Here is a 20032-nt window from a genome sequence, read left to right on the forward strand (position 1 = left end):
GCTCCACTTTTTCCCCCTATATTTTCTTGACATCTGCTTTGTAGGCTCCAACACTTTTAATTGGTTGCAGACTAACCTCACCAGTTCATTGGCTATTTTGCAAAGGAAGAAACATTTCTTCAACTGATCCTATGCTTAGTATTAGCTCTAAAGCATGGATTCCCAACCCCCGGACCATGGACTGGTACCAGGCTGTGGCATGCCAGCAACTGGTCTGCACAAACAGGCAAAGCCCCATCTGTGGGAGGCAGGCAGCACACAAAACCACACACTCTCCGGTCCATGGAAAAACCTTTCTTCACGGAACTGGTCCCTGGTGCCCAAAAGGTTGGGGACCTCTGCTCTATAGTATCTCTATGATCTTCCTTTCGTCCTGTCCATCACAATAAGAGCATTAATTAAGCTCTTGCTTTGTAACAATATGTTTCTGGTTTGAATCTTGGCTGTTGTTGTTGTTGTTGTTGTTGTTGTTGTTGTTGTTGTTGTTATTATTATTATTATTATTATTATTATTATTATTATTATTATTATTATTATTATTATTATGCTTCCTTCTTCTCCTTATTATTATTATTATTATTATTATTATTATTATTATTATTATTATTATTATTATTATTTAAATGAGTTCCAATGTTTAACTTATTTTAAGTCATTGAAAACTTTTATCCCAGTCACAAATAGTCCATGAATTTCCTTCTGAGTTCCTGATGTTCTGTTTGAGTAATAATGGCAGCTGCAATCCAAGAATAATTAATTTCTTCTGGTTAGCCCTTGGAATAACTGAAGAGCTGAAATTATCAGCTTCATCATAAGAACAAGGTACAAATGTTGGAATCCATCTGCATGAGGAACCTCCAAGGCTTTTTGTGTTGGCTAGCTGTAGATAATATTGACCTGGATTTCTGAGGTCAGTTTTATGTAGATGATATCTTTGACATGTAAAGTAGAATTAATTACAAGAAGCTCATTTAGATTGTATTTATCCATTTATGTATCAAATGGATTTGGGAGTTGCTGGAGTTTCCTCCTTTAAGACTGAAATTTTGGTGTGCCTTGTCATCTGGAATGAAGAAAGGTAGGGTAGAAAATATACTGCTCAAAAAATAAAGGGAACACTTAAACAACACAATGTACTGTATTTAATAGTAGGATGTCTTATCTTTTGTTCCCTTTTTTTTGAGCAGTATATATACCTCTTTGTTCTTTGTTTTAAAGCAGCCCACTCTTCTATGAAGGGCTATTACTGATATATTAAAAAAAGGATAGCATGGAGTGCTTGGTGACATGAATGGGGAAAGGGAAAATATGAGAAGGTATGAGAAACCAGAAGAAGAGAGTCAGCAAAGATATGAAGAGGCTTCAGGAAATCAGTATGGAAGCGTGAAGAAGGAGATTTGTAGAAGAGAAGAAAACTGACAAGGGAATGAGGGGGGGGATAGTATCAACAGTACCCTCCTTCTGCAGTCATTGGTGCCTGTAACGGTGAGAAGAAGAATGGGTTGCAGAAAGATTGAATAAAAGAAGTTTATATTAATGGTATTCCAAAAAACAGAATGGCTGTATTAGTTCATAAAGGTGCTTTGCCTTCTGTGATGATGCAAGGGTGAGCAGGTACAGAAGTCTGCTATCTTATTCCGGTGATTAAGACTGGGGGAAAAAAGACATGGTTGTTGTAGGCTAAATTAGGTGATCCTGCTGTATTTCATGTTTGCTTAAGTTACCATGCCCTCATTACTTACAACCGCTTGATAACTGTTTGGTGGGTTTAATGAATTTTTTGATCCAAATTTAAACGGAGGTTTGTCCTCTGAGAAATTGATTTTCTTTTCTTTTCTTTTTAATATGCAGAATGATGTGAACATTTTACAAAACAATACATTTGATTACTAAAAATAGTTCTAGACATATATCATTTATATTTGATCATTCTGATGATTGAGGGTATATATTTGGATAGCTAGGGTTGTATACCACTCTCCATCTCCACAAGCACAATGCACTAATATTATGGAATATGAAAGCTGGTATTGAACTAAAAGTACTTTGACAGAATGTTCAGCTAAATGGGGAGAGTAGGTAAATCAAGAAAGATGATATTTATTTATTGAATCTGTTTCATAATCACAAAGACAGCAGCCTCCATTTATTTTCTCAAAAATTCTATGGAGACAATGAGAATGAACTGGAAAAAGATTTTTTATTATTATTATTATTATTATTATTATTATTATTATTATTATTATTATTATTATTATTATTATTATTATTATTATTATTTTGCTCCAAGGTTGTGAATCTTATAGTGAAATGCAGTTCCTATAGCCAGGTATCTTTGCTGTCTAATGCATTAGTAAGGGAACCTACAGAAACAGAAAAGCTGTTTCCTGCATAAGTTAAATCTTAGGTTATGTGAGGGATGCCAGGAAGCATCAAATGGGTTGAGAAAACAACTAAGCAGCCATTTTCTATTTGCTATGCTGTTACACATTCAAATGTCACATTGTAATATGATTCTATGGCTTCTTGATAAGCAGCTGTTGCCAGTGAATTACATCCTTTCTGGAAAAGATTGAAATCCTGAAATTATAGGGATAAAAACTATTGCTAGTTAATTAAGGAAATTGGAATTAAATACCTGTATTTAATAAAAATAAAAAAAAATCAAGGCAACGTGTGATTCACATTTTATATTTTAGAAGTAACTGTTATTACCTCATTTGGTATAAAAAGTAGAATTTTCTACAATTTCTTTCTCAGGAGGCACTTCTAAATGTCAGTTAGTTTAGTTTAGTTTTAGTTTTATTGAATTTTTATACCACCCTTCTCCCAAAGGACTCAGGGCGGTGAACAGGGCATACAAATAGAAATACAAAAGTTAAAAAAGGATTAAATTATTGCCCGAATTAAAACAATCAAAATATAAAAACATTAAAACCCTAACATTCCCCCATCAGGCCAGGCCAGCTTGTTCGAATAGATGGGTCTTTAACCCGCGCCAGAAGGAGCGAAGATCCGGTGCCATCTGGAGCTCAACCGGCAGTTGGTTCCATAAAGCCGGGGCGCCCACAGAGAAGGCCCTCCCCCTGGGGGCCACCAGCCAGTATTCTCTGACCGGAAGCACCCTGAGGAGGCCCTCTCTGTGGGAACGCACAGGGCGGAGGGGAGTCGACGCCGGCAGCAGGTGGTCCCCGAGGTATTCCGGACCCATGCCATGTAAGGACTTAAAAACCATCACCAAGACCTTGAACCTCACCCAGAAGACAACTGGTAACCAATGCAGCTCGCGGAGCAAAGGTGTAACATGGGAGTACCGGGAAACTCCCAAGACAACTCTCGCGGCCGCATTCTGTACCAGTTGGAGCCTCTGAGTGGTTTTCAAGGGAAGCCCCATGTAAAGAGCATTGCAGTAGTCCAGACGAGAGGTCACGAGTGCATGAGTGACCGTACACAGGGCATCCCGGTCCAGATAGGGCCGCAACTGACGCACCAGGTGAACCTGAGCGAAAGCCCCCCTAGTCACGGCTACTATGTGGCTACTATGTGGTCTTGTGTATTGTGTGTGAGTCCCTATTGTTATAAACAAAAAACATTGGTCTGGTCAACTTCCGAGCCAATATAGTTTCTACAAATAGACAAAAGCAGGTCCATAAAATAGGTTTTTTGCAAGTTTTTTCTTCTGTGCAAAGCAAAAGAAATAGAAAAACAAAACAAAAAACCTTTGTGTCGATGAAGTAGGTCCTCACATAGTTGATATACTTGAATGGGCAACATTTGGTTTCCCATGTGACTCTGGGAGAATAGAAATTGTTCAACATGTATTGTTTGATGAAATTTCTGTAAGGATTTGTGCAAATATTATATATTGCCCTTACTGCAAAGCCTCCTTGAAAGCGTTCGAGAATATTGTGTTAATCTTTCTGTCTGAGTTTCCAGTCATGCTTCCATCAATGCAATAGGTAAGTTTGTGCTGCAGCCAAGAAACTACAGCAACAATTACAAAAGTGACACATTTTCCAACCAGTACCTGTTACTTACTTTAACTTTATTCTTCTTGTTTCATTCTCGTCAGTAATGCTGATCCATAATTCTATTAATAAAATTTGCATTCAGATTGCATTGATTTTGGTGACCAGAGCCTCAGCTATTTCATAGTAGAGCAGTGTCTTTACCTTGACAATGTGAAGAATTCTTCAGCTAGTAACTTCTAATAGTTGAAGTCCAGACATCTTCAAGTTGCCAAGGTTGAAAAACACTGTGGTAGAGGATTGAAAAAGAATAGGGATAGGAGGGTTCCCTCCACCTCCACTACTGTGTTTAGGGCTGCCACATGGAAGCTTCAATCATTGGGGTTGCCTCTACATCAGAAGTCCCCAACCTTTTGGGCACCAGGGACTGGTTCCATGGAGAGAGGTTTTTCTGCGAATTGGAGGGTGTGTGGTTTTGTGTGCTGCCTGCATCTTGTGGATAGGACTTTGCTCATTTGTGTGGCCTGGTTGCTGACATGCCGTAGCCTGATACTGGTCCACGGACTGGGGGTTGGGGGCCCCTGCTCTAGATGTAAACAAAGAGATACAGAAAAGTTTGCAGCCATTTAGTGATCAAAAAGGTTTCTGTTACAGAGTTATGGTAACACTATCACTGTTTTGTTTTACTATTTTCATTTTATGTTATAAACCATGTACTTTCCACCTCATAATAGGAGGAAACCATGCTTCTGATTTTTGCTACAAATATTCACTGGATTTTGGAACATTAAAAAAAATGAGTTTGGCAGATGCTTTCCACTTTAGCACCTAGTCTTGGCACCACTACCCTTTTCCTCGGAAGGTTACAGTTCAAATAAATGTTCTCACCATTGGAAGAGGAGGAGTAGGAGAAAAAAAATAGCTACAATTATTACATAACAAATGCAGTATGTGAGATCATTCTAACTTCTATGGGCCCTTGTTGACCTTTGAATGGAATGCTTTTTACTATACTTGCTTAATTATTAATTTTTACATGACTTGCTTTCAAAGAAGCTAATTCTATGAGTGCACCATTAAATAATGTGAGTTTGTTTTTATGATTCGACAATATCCCTTCTACATACCCATATGTACCCATACAGTGTTTCAAACACATTTCCTAATTACTTTTGACATCAGATATATCACTACTGCCACTTCAGTTATACCAAAAGATCTTTCTATATGAAAAAAGGACACTTCTCAGAGCCAATTTGTTATTCAATTGCAATAGCTTAAAATTACATGTGTAATAATACAAGATAGGGATGTGGTGGCTCAGTGGGTTAGGATGCTGAGCTTATCGATCAGAAGGTCGGCAGTTTGGCGGGTCGAATCCTGAGTGCCACATAACAGAGTGAGCGCCTGTTACTTGTCCCAGCTTCTGCCAACCTAGCAGTTTCCAAAGCACATAAAAATGCAAGTAGAAAAATATGGACCACTATGGTGGGAAGGTAACAGCGTTCCGTGCGCCTTTGGTGTCTAGTCATGCCAGCCACATGACCATGGAGACGTCCTCAGACAAGTGCTGGTTCTTCAGCTTTGAAACGGAGATGAGCACTGGCCCCTAGAGTTGGAAACAACTAACACGCATGTGCGGGGGAACCTTTACCTTTACGTCATAATACAAGACATAACTAAGTGTTATGTCTTGTATTATGGTGGAGCAGTGGACTAATGCCTCCTTAAAGTAACACCAGCTGCCTGCAATTAGTGCAGGTTCGCATCCCACCAGGCTCAAGGTTGACTCAGCCTTCCATCCTTCCAAGGTAGGTAAAATGAGGACCCAGATTGTTGGGGGCAATTAAGCTGACTTTGTAATAATGCCGCTTGGGGGGGGCAAAAGCCCTAATAAGCAGGCATATACATAGAATGAAGGCTACTGCTAAGCTTGTAAGCCACCCTGAGTCTTTGGAGAAGGGCGGGATATAAATGGAATTAAAATAAAAAAATAAATAAAAAATAAATAAAAAATAAATAAAAAATGAGGACCCAGCCTGTTGGGGGCAATAAGATGACTTTGTAATAATGCCGCTTGGGGGGGGGAAGCCCTAATAAGCAGGCATATACATAGAATGAAGGCTATTGCTAAGCACATTGGTTTGTGCTTAAATTGTAAGCCGCCCTGAGTCTTCGGAGAAGGGCGGGATATAAATGGGATTAAAAAAAATAAAAATCATTAATAAATATATTTCTTTTTCTCATGGCACTTGTTGAAGTAACAACTTTTCTTAAACACATAGCAAAATGCTCAGGCTAATCCATATCTGTAGGCCAAGATTTTTCCTTTTTGCTTTTTTTCCCACCTTTTGTCATCAGTCAGTTGATTGAACACTTTACTCACAATAACAAAATGATTTGAATTTATTCCATACACATGACCCAAATGCCTGCCTCCTTAAGAATAGTACTAGGTTTTAAATGCAACAAGGAACCTCAATCAACATCCCAACATTCCTTTGTTCCTTCTCTGTCCTTTAAATATGGCCTCAGGGTGTGGCCTGGTGGCTTTAAATACCTCATCCATATAATTACTTAGAAGAATACTGAGGTAGTACAAGGACATTTATTATTATTATTATTATTATTATTATTATTATTATTATTATTATTATTATTATTATTATTATTATTATTATTTAAATTTATATGCCGCCCTTCTCCCTAAGGACTCAGGGTGGCTCACAACAATAAAAAATTAAAAAACATAGAATACAAAGATTAAAAAAGAATTAAACAATAAATAAAGAAATAAAGGACAATTTAAGCCGATAAAACCCAAATTTAAAAAACCATGATCAGTCCAGGCCCGCTTGTTGGAACAACCATGTCTTCAGGTCGCGGCGGAAGGATCGAAGGTCAGGGGCCATCCGCAGCTCCGGAGGCAGTTCATTCCAGAGGGTCGGCGCACCCACAGAGAAGGCTCTCCCCCTGGGGGTCGCCAGCCGGCATTGCCTGGCCAACGGCACCCTGAGGAGGCCGACTCTGTGGGAGTGAACCGGGAGATGGGAGGTTGACATTGGCAGCAGGTGGTCTCACAAGTACCCCGGGCCTAAGCCATGTAGGGCTTTAAAGGTAATTACCAGCACCTTGAATTGCACCTGGAAGGCAACCGGAAGCCAATGCAGCTTGTGCAGGAGTGGTGTAACATGGGAGTATTGAGATACTCCCATAAGTACCCGTGCGGCCACATTTTGCACCAGTTGAAGCCTCTGGGTGCACCTCAAGGGCAGCCCCATGTAGAGAGCATTGCAGTAATCCAGGCGAGAAATGACAAGGGTATGGGTGACTGTGCATATGGCATCTCAGTCCAAAAAGGGGCGCAACTGGCGCACCAGGCGAACCTGTGCAAAGGCCCCCCTGGTCACAGCAGTTAGATGATCCTCCAAATTAAGCCGTGAATCCAGGAGGACACCTAAGTTGCGGGCCCTTTCTGAGGAGGGAAATAGCTCCCCCCCATCAAAAGAGGTGGAACATGTTGGACAATACGAGATGCCGGTATCCACAGCCACTCGGTCTTCACAAACCTTTATCTGAGACTCACTGGGAAATAGCAGTTATCCAAGGAACTTCATGTTTCAAAAATCAGGTAAATGCAACCAATATTTATATATTTACTGTATTTGGTGGTTGATATATTTATATGTTTGCATCTTGCTAGACTGGATGCAGATAGAAGAAGGAGCATTACATATAAGCAGTTATTCTTCATTTGCCTTATTTTATTTTTTGGATTATCAATTGATAAAGATTTCTGGTGGCTTACAATGAAAACAGAAACCAAGGTTTAAGCAGAGATATGAAAATGAAAATAATCAATGTATAGACTGAAACCTATAAACCTTTTCTTTAATTACAGGGATTATAGATTGATGAAAAATCCAGCTTGTTGGTCTTTTTTAGACACATGATTTAGTAACTAAGGTCATTTGTCTAGGAACACAAGGATAATTAGAACTAAGAATCTATCATGGTCACTTCTCTGGCTGACAGTGTTTTTAATCTGAATCCATGCATGAAATAAATGGCTGAATAATTGTAGACTAAGTTACAGATAATGTAACCATATCAAAACTGTAATTGTATGTTTACATGGTAGTGTGTCTCATTTATATAAATGGGGCTTACTTTCAAATAAATCTGCTTAGGACCTAACTAAATCATGCTCACACATATCATTTATAACAAATTCCAGATGAAATGTTTAAGACCAAAATGTAAGGATAGTGTATTCTTGATGTCTATATAGTTTATACAAATTGTAATGGCAAATTATATAGGTATGTTGCACAATATTTAACCATTTGTTTATTTATATCAGCCTTTCCTGCTCCTAAAGTTGATGAAAATATCTCTCTCTCTCTCTCTCTCTCTCTCTCTCTCTCTCTCTCTCTCTCTCTCTCTCTCTCTCTCTCTCTCTCTCTCTCTCTCTCTCTCTCTCTCTCCCTCCTCCAATCAGTCAGTATGATGGATTTTTGCAAAAGAGGGATTGAAGGAGAGGGAAGAGGAGGAGAGGAGATAGGGAGAGGAGAAGCAGATGTGGAAGGGGATTATGGCAAAAGATCTAATGCAGGGGTGTCAAACTGCGGGCCCATGGGCCGGATGCATCATCAGGAAACTGTGCCCACTCCATTGCCGGCAATGGAGAAAAAGCTCTGATAGTCTCATGATGTCATATGACATCGCGAGTTTGACAGTCTGATCTAATGCATGAGGCTACCTCATCTTTGTTCAAACAATTGCATATAAAACAATAATTTGTTTTCGAGTCTGGAACACAAAAAGAGACAACCGTACTTCCTGTCTGACTGATTTTGTGCCATCAAGTCAAACAGCCATGTCTTTTGCAATCTTGAGTAAATATGTACTTGCTTTAAGGAGTTGCAAACAGGTGGTACATTTGTGTACCTTTTCATTTCCAAAAATGAGACCCTATTTGCTATCATCTAGTTATTATCCCAATTTTTGCAGTCCAGACATTGTAACCTTGTCTGATTTTACTCAAATTTCCCTGCTATTCTTTTTTTTACAAGATATGAAATGTAATGGGACAATTTAGAATATTTCTTTCTAAAGTGGAAACAGTTCAAGCAGGAGTTACATGAAAAAAAGACAGCTTTTTTAAAAAAAAAACAAAAAAACCCTATTTCAATAAAGCTTCTGAGCAGCAGAAAGTTCAGAGCTGCTGTACTTACATAAGCAGTCAGGTATGTAATTATATACCTGATGAAAATGAAAATAACCTATCAGTTTTATTAAGTCTCTCCATTCAAGGGAAGAGGTCATAGATGCAAAGAAGTCATATCTCAGAAATAAAGTGGTAACTGCTATTCATAATTTGAATGTCAAGATTTACAGGGTTTTAGAATGAGAGCTGGAAGAGATTTGAGACTACTGCATAGTCAACTTCCATTCATTGGAAGAGTAGGGTGGGCAATAGGAAAGGAATAAGGGAAGGTTAGTGACTGCCACGTTGCATAATTAAACTCCTGCCATCTCATCTAGTCATCAGTTACATCTAAATTAAATTGTCTTGCTGAACTGTATTTAGTTAAATTATGGGAGAAAAGGACAGAAAGTTTCTGAGAGACTGCCACAAATAATTTGAATCAATAAGTTTGAAAATGTTTTCTAGGTGGTATGGGATTAGAAACTTCATCAGAAGTAATATATAAAGGCCACAAATGGGTTTCACCCAGTTATTTATCTATAATTATTTATTTATGGTTTGAAGTTCATGTTACAACCCCTTCCATAGAAATGAAGAGCAAATATGGCATATTATGTACTGTCTATAATTTACTCCTGAAGTTTTGAATTATTGTAATGAATTTTACCTCCATGGTTCATCACATTTCCAAACTTTTTTCAACAGACTCAGGTTGTAGTAAAAAAAAAAAGATATCAATCTAATCATAATACTGAATTGCCCAAAAGGTCAACCTGTTCCATTATCCTTTCAGCATATAATTTATATACCTCATTTGTTAAACAGACAATAAAATGAATGAAGATCTTTGCTACTTCTAAAATGTATTAGAGCAATTCACTCTCTCTTAATGGGATAGTTTTACCCAGACACTTCAGGCTCCAAAATTCCATGTGTGAGAGTTTATTAAAGTTATGGGCATAAACTATACATATACAAGTTCAGTAAGTCACAATGAAACCAAATTGTCTTGAGGGAAGGTCTGTATCACATTCTACTATTAGAAAAAATTTGTTTATGCACTTTTAAAATAGATTAGAAAAATAATTAAAAATGTTACTCTAAGCCAACAGTTTCAATTTCTGTCCTGCTAGTGCAGCATGCTCATGAAGACAGTTTTTATGAACTGTTTTATATCTATTAAATGCATTTTTAGATGGAAAAAAAGTTTTACTGATAATTGAATTTGGCAATTCTTGCACACAGGTTAGGCAGAATGGGGAAATAGTTGCTGGCTGTCACAAAGTCTTAGCCACAGTGATTAAGGTCTGGGTTATATTTTAGTTTATACTTATTTCCAGTTTGGATTATTTTTGATTGACATTCATGGTTCCTAGGGAATTGTTATAAATATCTGATATCATATAGCAGGACAGGAAATGTCAGTAAACATCTGATAAAAAGTAGTTTCTCCTTAGAATCTGCTACATTCTGTCCACTTCCTTGTGCTTATATATTTAACTAATTATGCAAATATTTTTTTCTTTCTTTCAAAGAATAGTTTAACTATTTCAGAGATCTACTTCTTCATTGTTTTTTTCAGGAGTGTTCCAATTTTTGAAGGTTACCTTCAGTTTTAATTTGTCTGTCTTTTAAACACCCTCAGAACTTTATGCTCTGAATTATCTGTCCCATGTCATGAGTGAACAAGTAGGACCAAAATCATCTCAGAAATTATGCACATAAAAACCGTCCCTCATGTTCATAAAACAGCAGACTGACAGTCAAGGTTGCTGAAGAGGAAGATTCATTCTTCAAATCATCATACTTTATGTATCTGGGTGTATCTGTAAAAACATATAAGAATATGCAAATATAAATTGGATTATCTGAAACAAGGAATACATAGATATGGAAATATTCTGAGGACTTTTCTTTGAGCTGTCACATCATCACATTTTTGTCTTCAACCTTTGCCTTTTTTTTTCTAGAAAAAGAGGAATCCCTAAGAGCATACTGTGTATTTTAGCTCTCATAAAAAGAAACTAGGGACGCGGTGGTTCAGTGGGTTAGGATGCTGAGCTTGTCGATCAGAAGGTCGGCAGTTTGGTGGGTCGAATCACAAGTGCCGCGTAATAGAGTGAGCGCCTGTTACTCGTCCCAGCTTCTGCCAACCTAGCAGTTCAAAAGCACATAAAAATGCAAGTAGAAAAATAGGGACCACTCTGGTGGGAAGGTAACAGTGTTCCATGCGCCTTTGGCATTTAGTCATGCCGGCCACATGACCACGGAGAGGTCCTCGGACAAGTGCTGACTCTTTGGCTTTGAAACAAAGATGAGCACCGACCCCTAGAGTCGGAAACGACTAGCACGCATGTGCGGGGGAACCTTTACCTTTTTACAAAGAAACTGCACACAGTAGTAATGCCATCACTTTTTCTCTGGGTACCCTTTAGACAAAGCTACCTGCCCTTAAGTTTTTATCAGCTTTCAGTTGCTCTCAGTTTGGTTCTGTTTCTCTTGAGAGAAAGGGGTTGCTCCTGAACTACAGTTTAATCTTTTTTAGATTGTGTTAACATTCAATATGAATTGATTTTTTGTTAGTATTTGATTTTCCTATTGATTATATTATTTTTGACATCATTCCGACTCCTCTGTTATCCTTGGATTGAAAGGTTCCATCTGTAGCTTTAATGAATTGTACACCTGCTTTTTTGGAGGCAGGGCAACCTATCGAAATTTGGCTAAACTTCATTTGGCTAAAATCCATTTTTTTCTGTTTAGTGGGTAGTATTTCCTGTCTGTTTAAATTTCATTTTGTTTCTTAGCCCTACTCATCTATCCATTGTTATCACCTGTTCAGAACAATGTGAAATCACAAATGCTAGTTCTTTAGCTGGTGTTGGCCGTCATACATATCAAGTTCTTCTCAAGAGCCTAGGGTGTCATACTGTATCAGCATAATAAACGTGTGGGTCAAAACAGTATGAACTTTTGGAATTGGCAGATGGAAATTTAGTCAATGCAGATATTTTCTAAGTATTGTTCAAGTTTTTTTGGGGGGAGGGGTATTATTGTTACAAATTACTGCTAAGCTTGTAAGCCACCCTGAGTCTTCAGAGAAGGGCGGGATATAAATGGAATTAAAATAAAATAAAAATAAATAAAATTTATTGACCATCCAATTCCAGTAGACTATTATTGAAATGGGAGAATATTCAAGGGCATTGACTGGAGACAACCTCACACAAGTCATCCTCCATAGCTATTCTAAACTATAGCAGAGTGTAAGTCAGCAGAGAGCCAGTGTTGTAAAGAGAAGGCATTCTTCTGGGGTCCTTATGGATAGTATTGCTTAATTGAAGGAATGCAGGATATGTGAACTGAGTGCCAAACATCAATTTCTCAGTGCTGCCTCCTGCGATTGCCAGTGAGAAATTATTGCCTGACACAGAAATGATCACTAGACCCAATTATGCTAGGATTGTCTACATCATCTACATTCAGTCAGGGAAATGCAATGGTATGTGCTCATATTTAGCAAATTGTTGGAAAGAGCATTTGGTTAGTGAAGTAACATTTCTATAAATCACTGGCACTGTGTCTCCTCCTTCTCTAATGCTACCCAGGTTGGTAAAGAGAGCTGAGGAATATGAACTACCATCTTATCACAGTCAAGTTTCTTCAATAATGCCACAGCAAATGAAAATCGTTGTATGATAAGTGTTTTTCCATAGAGGAGAAATCATAGATAGCTGCATCCTAGAAATAGGGTCTTCTCAATCTTACACATTTTAATATTGAACCAGAAAATAGGGGGCTTTTATAGTAGACATTCATAATGGTCAAAATATGGTTAGCCATTCTAATAACTTGAACCTTAGGCAAGATGGGCTTTTATGGCTCACCTCAAAGTTTTGAATTAGACCCACAAATCCTCAAGCAACCAGCACAGCAAGTAGAGAATATGAGCTGATCATATAGTTCCAATAAAGGCCAATGCTTCCAAGTTGTTTTCATAGTCAGCCAAATGAAGTACTCATTATAACAGTTTATAACTGTATACAGTTTCAGCTGGAAATAACTTTCCCAAACAAGATAAAAGAAACCTCCTATTAAATTTGTTGGAGGAGGAAAGGGTGGTTAATCTTAATTTAATCTCTCTCCCCTTCTCCCTCTTTCTCTGTCTCTCTCTGTCTCTCTTTCTGTGTCTCTCTCTGTCTCTGTCTCTCTCTGTCTCTGTCTCTGTCTCTCTCTCATCTTACCTAATGAAATCAAGGCCAGATTATGATTCATTTGCTTTTTCTCCAGTGGAAGCAGCCATTCAGAATTTGGCAGGTCCTTCCTGTCACCATTTAACTGCCAATTGTGCCTTGTCTTTGAGTAGCCTTTAGAAGCTGTCAACAAGTGAAATATTACATGTGTATTCTCTGTCATCTTTTCCTGACAGCTGTTTGCTTGTATAATAAAGAGCAAATGGCTGCATTTAGGTTTAGAGAAATTGTAGAGTAAGCAATTTCCAAAAAAAATGCCTCCCCAGGTGCTTTTCATCCTATGAGGAAAGGATAATGGAGGCTTCTCCATAGGGAAATTCTCAGAAGTTACCCAAACTGAGTTCACAGAATTTAGTCTGTTCAGTCTGTTATTATTGCAACATGAGTTAGCAAATATATGAATGAAGCTACCTCTGAATCACTCATTTTGGCCTGAGGTTGACAATTGACCCCTTTGTACCAACATGATTCTGTTTGATAATTCCATTGTTTACTTTTTCTCCATTATTTCCTTCATAAAAGTATGCATTGTGCTTCTTTTTGATATTATATCTTCTTTATTAAGAGGGAGAAAAAAGAGCCCAAAGACATATTCTTTCTTCTACACCAGTGGTTCTCATCCTTTTCTTCATGATGGGCCCCTTTTAAATACCTTTTGTGGCCATAGACAATGATCACAGACCCCAATTTAGGACTTAAATCATAACATTTCTTCAAGCTTTCCTGGACCCCCTATGATGGCATCACAATCCCACAGGGGTCCATGGACCACAGGTTGAGAACTACTACTCTACATTATTTTAAATGACTGTTTCATTATACTCTTCATATGACTGGAGGTATTATTTCCCTTATGTATATCTTACTTGCTCCATAGCTAATATAAAACCTAGATCATTGCAAATAGTTTGATTTCAAGACTGCATATTTCTTTGTTTAATAGACTTTAGAAATGGTATATTCTTCCATGTATACTTATTCCACACCTTCACCCAACTGAAAACAGTAAGTAAAGAGCATGCTTTATTAAAAACCTACTAATGAGTCTTTTGATAAAATACCCCAGATGTTACATATTTTGAAGTTGTTCAAAGAACTCATTAAATCACACCAATTAACAGAAAAATGTAGAAAATGTGAGAAACTGAATAGAAAATAAATGAAGTTTTCTATATTAAGAACTGCTTGATACTTTTTGCCAAAAAGGGAGGAGGAAAAGCAATAGAAAAGCAAAAGGCTGTAGCATTGGCTGAATTGTCAATAGTTTGGAAGCTTTATTCAAAAAAAGCTTTGTTATGACCAGCATATAGTATTTAGCAATAGCACTTAGACTTAGATACCACTTTACAGTGCTTTACAACCCTCTCTAAATGGTTTACTGAGTCAGCATATTGGCCCCAACAATCTGGGTCCTCATTTTACTGACCTCCGAAGGATGGAAGTTTGAGTCAACCTTGAGCCATTCAGAATTGAACTCCTGGAATGAGCAGTCAATTAGCCCACAGTACTGCATTCTAACCACTGCACCACCATGGCGCTTATAAATTTGTATTGAACCCAGCTAAGGAGAAACTTCCTGACCGTTAGAGCAACTAACCAGTGGAACAACCTGCCTCCAGAAGTGGTGAATGCTCCTTGTGACCACTGATTCTTTTTGCTGTGCTTTATTCATTTCCATTCAAAAAAAGGAAAAATTTGCTACTGGAGTGTGTGAGAATTCCAATATGAATTTTGTTGTTTTTTTTTAAAGGAAGATGAGTCTCAATGTCAGTTTAAAGCAGGTATGTGCAACCCATAGCCCACATGCCACATGTGGCCCTGGACAACTAGTAATGTAGCCCCACAGGAGCATAAAGCTTTAACATTATTATGTGATTTTAGCAATATTTATATACATTAACTATATTATATATTTTATATGTGGCCCGAGACAATTCCTCTTCATGAATGAAGGCAATATGTCCCAGGATAATGTTGCAGGATCCAATCTGGGTCAGTCACTGGGACCATGTTGGAACCCATCCCCAGGAATCTCTTCATTCAGTGCAACCCAGGCAAGCCAAAAGGTTTGACATCTATGGTTCGATTAGAGTGTCAGAATGATCAGATATCTTCTTTTCCTTTTCTTGTGCCCAAGCTGGGAATCCAATAAAACACACTAAACAAATCAGAGGAGGTTAAAGAAAATACTTGCATTCAACCCAATGTTATTAAGTAACATTGGATGCAAGCTGCAATGGACTGCTTCTGTTCTCCCTTCTTATTTGATTTTAGTTTAAAGATCTAGCCAATCATTATCCACAGAATGGTATGGGTTATCTTCTTACAACAATTCCTACTCTGTCAGCATGAAAAAAACTTCTTTCTGGCAATCCTTCATCATCTATAGTTAACAACATCTATAAAATTGGCATTTTATCTTACATATACATTAGTCTTCCTACACATAAGATATATGTATTTGTTTACACAGCTTTTGCTACACGATGTTTTCATTTTTTAAAATAATGGTAGGAATTAGTTTTTTCGTTTTGTAAAATGACATTAGCACTGACTATACAATCTTTCATCAGCTCTTAATTTAAACCTATTTGTAAACATTTAAGGAACGTATTCAAACACAAGCATGTTCATTGTTATTTTTAAATTATTTCTCTCTATAAAATGTTGTTTTGTAATATATTTATTACTATGTTTTTAATATTTGTGTCTGTGTTCTGTTTGTGTTTTGATTGTGTGCTACCTTCAGTGAGATTGAAAACTATATAAATTTGATTAATAATTACATAAATAACTAAATATTATATTTTTTATGTTTTTATGTCTATAAAGAGTCAGTTTGCCCTAGTGGTTAAGGCGGGAGGCTAGAAACCAGTAGACTGTGAGTTCTAATCCCATCTTAGTCATGAAAGCCAGCTGAGTGACTTTGTGCCAGTTACTGTCTCTCAGTCCATGTCAGGCTTAGATGACAAGCTGGTTGTCCAGTTCCTGTGGCAACGAATGATCTGAAAACTAAAAAGCAGACCCTAGGAAGGAAATATAGTCTATACAATGGTCAAATAATAATTTTATCTGACTTTGAGATTACATAATTTTATACATCCAAGTCACCAGATCCAAATTCAGGTCCACCTTATGCTATGGAAATACATGAAAAGACTTTGAGCTGTTAACTTAAAGATCTGTTATAATTATTTGTTGTTCAGAATGTTTGCTTGCTTGCCGAGGCGACTTTGGGGGTTGGGGGATTTAAAAACAGCTGCTGGGCGCTGTTTTTGCGGCGCTGAGCCCCCCCTCCGAACTAGCGGCCTGCTGACCTGAACTAGCAGCGCTTGAGAACTGCCGGCCCGCCGACCTGCTGAGCTCCGCTATAACGCCAAGCACTGCTACAGCGCCGTGAAGTCCGGGATGCCTTGCCCTGCCTTCCCTCTTCTGCCTGCTCGCCGTGGATACCCTCTGCTTGTCGGAGGGGCAGCAGTGACAATCCCACCGGTCGGAGACCTATCCATGACCATCAGCTGGCTGGCGCCGTTTTCGGTGGAGCGGAGCCTTTTTCTCCTTCCGGATGGTGGTTGCGGACTGTGGGCCTGGTCATCGGCCTCGGCGGACATGTTGGCGAATTCCCGGACTCAATACAGCTGCTGGGACTGCCTCTCTCCGCCACTGGAAGATCGTTTGGACTGGTGGACGGGCGTTGGGGAGAGAATGCTTCTGTCCTCCCCCCCCCAGACTGGCGGCGTTGGCCGGTGATGCGAGGATCGACAGAGGCCTGGCCTGCCTGTTCTTTACTTCCTCTGTTGACAGGCAGGCATTATGGCTAGCTCCATGCCTGATGGGAATTAAGATCCCCCTATTGACAGTCCAGTGTGGCTGGGACCTGACCGTGGTGGGAGGATGGTTTTGGACTGGTCAGCGACCACCTCACTGGTGTGAGAGACCAGTTGGGGTGGGCCTGGCTCAGGACCCCCCTTTCTCTTTCTGCTCCAGATTGGACTCCTCAGCCGGAGTGAGAGGACGACTGAGGTTGTCCCTTGGATTGCCATCTCAGGTGAGAGCTGAGATGGCCTTGCGGACTAAGAGATATGCCTACTGGACTTCTTTTTCCAGCTATACACCATCATTGAGCGATCCTTTGGACATATTTATAACATCTGCCCTAAGAGACTATCCTAGCGCTGTATGGTTTATCGTTACTCCGAAGCGGACTTGTATGCCCTTAGGGGGGTTCCTGCCTCATGGGCGCGACCTGTCGCCTGTTTCCATACTCCCCTTAATGACGAGCCCAAGCTCTGGGACTCCGAGAGGTGGCTGGTCTTAGATAGGGGCCTCGAGTTAAGACGTGCTAAGAGGCCCCTGATAAAGTTTTTAGCTGATTATTTTAAAAGGTTAGGGAGGGGGAGGGAGGGGGGTAGGGAGGGAATCTTTAACTGGCACTCAGTCTGGTCCTGTTAGAGGTCCTGACGGGACGGGGTCGGGGGAGGTGGCTGCTGGTTCTGGGAATGTGGGGGTGGGGCTTCAAATCCCCACGGCGATAGGGAATGGCAGCAGGTGTTTGCGCAGAGGGCCATATCGACATCTGGGATCGCGCCCCCGCTATCTCCGAGCGGTGGCGCGCTCCGACCCTCCGGTTAGCACCCTCTTACCCGGGGATGAGGGTGATCAGGCCCCTGAGCTCAGGTTGGTCTATTTTAATGCTAGATACGTAGTTAACAAAGCTCCCCTCATCCATGATCTGATCGAGGAGGAATGTGCGGATCTAGCGTGCATCACGGAAACTTGGTTGGGTTCGGAGGGAGGGGTGCCTCTCACCGAGTTATGCCCACCAGGTTTCCGGGTGCTGTACCAGCCACGGGCTCAGGGCAGGGGTGGTGGGGTGGCAGTGGTTATTCGGGAGACTTTGTGTCCCCGGAAGGCCACCATTGTCCAGATGGCCGGGAGTGAATCCCTCCTCTTGAGATGTGGTCCTCGGGTTCAGTTGGGCTTGTTGCTTACATACCTGGCGCTCAGCTGTGTGGCAACAGCCCTGCCTGAGCTGCTCGACACCCTCTCAGGGTTGGCGGTGGAGTTCCCCAGGCTTATAGTCCTGGGTGACTTCAACCTGCCGTCACTGGGAGGGTCGTTGGAGTTAGCTCGGGGGTTCATGGCTTCCATGACAGCTATGGGCCTGACCCAGGTTATTGAGGGCCCAACTCATGTGGGGGATCATACTCTCGACCTGGTGTTCCTGTCTGGACAGTGGTTGGATGATCTGGGAGGGGGTTCCCCGTCCATCACCCCTCTGTCATGGTCAGATCACCACCTCCTGAGGCTGGTTTTCCGTCATGCCACCCCCTGCCGCTGGGCGGCGGAACCGACCAGGTGGTTCTGCCCCAGGCGCCTAATGGACCCGGATTGGTTCCAGAGGGCGCTTGGGCCTATACCTATCACCCTTACCCACAGCCCAGTCGATGCTCTGGTGGAGGCCTGGGAAACGGCTGCCACCAGGGCACTTGACTACGTTGTACCCATGCGACCTCTGACCCGGCGCAGATCCCATTGGGCCCCATGGTTCTCTGTGGAGCTCTGGGAGATGAAGCGTCGGAGACGAGGTCTAGAGAGCGGTTGGAGATCCAGCCGATCCGAATCCGACCGATTGCAGTTAAGAACCTTTATAAGGTCTTATCTTGCGGTGATAAGGACGGCGAAGTCTAACTACTTTGCCGCCCTTATCGCGTCCGCAGATAATCGCCCGGCCGCCCTGTTTAGGGTGACTCACTCCCTCCTTAACCAGGAGGTGAGAGAGGATCCCTTGCAGGGATGAGCCGAGGAGTTTAGTCAACATCTGGCGGACAAAATCGCTCGGATCCGGACTGGCCTGGACTCTGACTGGGCAGAGTCTGATGTGGAGGAATCAGGCGGTCTTGAGCACGTTATCTGGACTGAGTTCGACCTTGTTTCCCCTGATGATGTGGACAGGATCATGGGGAGACTGAGCACCACCATCTGTTTGTTGGATCCATGCCCCTCCTGGCTAGCTTATGCAGCTCGGGAGGGAACACGAGGCTGGTTCCATGCAGTAATAACTGCTTCTTTGAAGGAGGGTGTCTTCCCTGCCGCCTTGAAGGAGGCGGTGGTGAGACCCCTTCTCAAGAAGCCTGCTTTGGACCCGTCTGCTTTAAACAACTATCATCCAGTCTCCAACCTTTGCTTTCTGGCGAAGGTTGTTGAGAGTGTGGTGGTGCATCAGCTCCCTCTGTTCCTGGAGGAAACTGATTATCTGGACCCGTACCAATCGGGCTTCAGGCCCGGACACAGCACGGAGACGGCTTTGGTCGTGCTGGTGAATGATCTCTGGAGGGCAAGGGACAGGGGTTGCTCCTCTGTCCTAGTCCTATTAGATCTCTCAGCGGCTTTCGATACCATCGACCATGGTATCCTGCTGCGGCGTCTCAGGTGGTTGGGAGTGGGAGGCACCGTTCTATGGTGGTTCTCCTCCTACCTCCAGGGCCGCTCGCAGTCGGTGTTGACGGGAGGGCAGAGATCCGCCCCGAGGCCTCTCATTTGTGGAGTTCCTCAGGGGTCGGTTCTCTCGCCTCTCCTGTTCAACATCTATATGAAGC

Source organism: Vipera ursinii, assembly GCF_947247035.1.
Source record: "Vipera ursinii genome assembly, chromosome: 3".
Lineage (NCBI taxonomy): Eukaryota > Metazoa > Chordata > Lepidosauria > Squamata > Viperidae > Vipera > Vipera ursinii.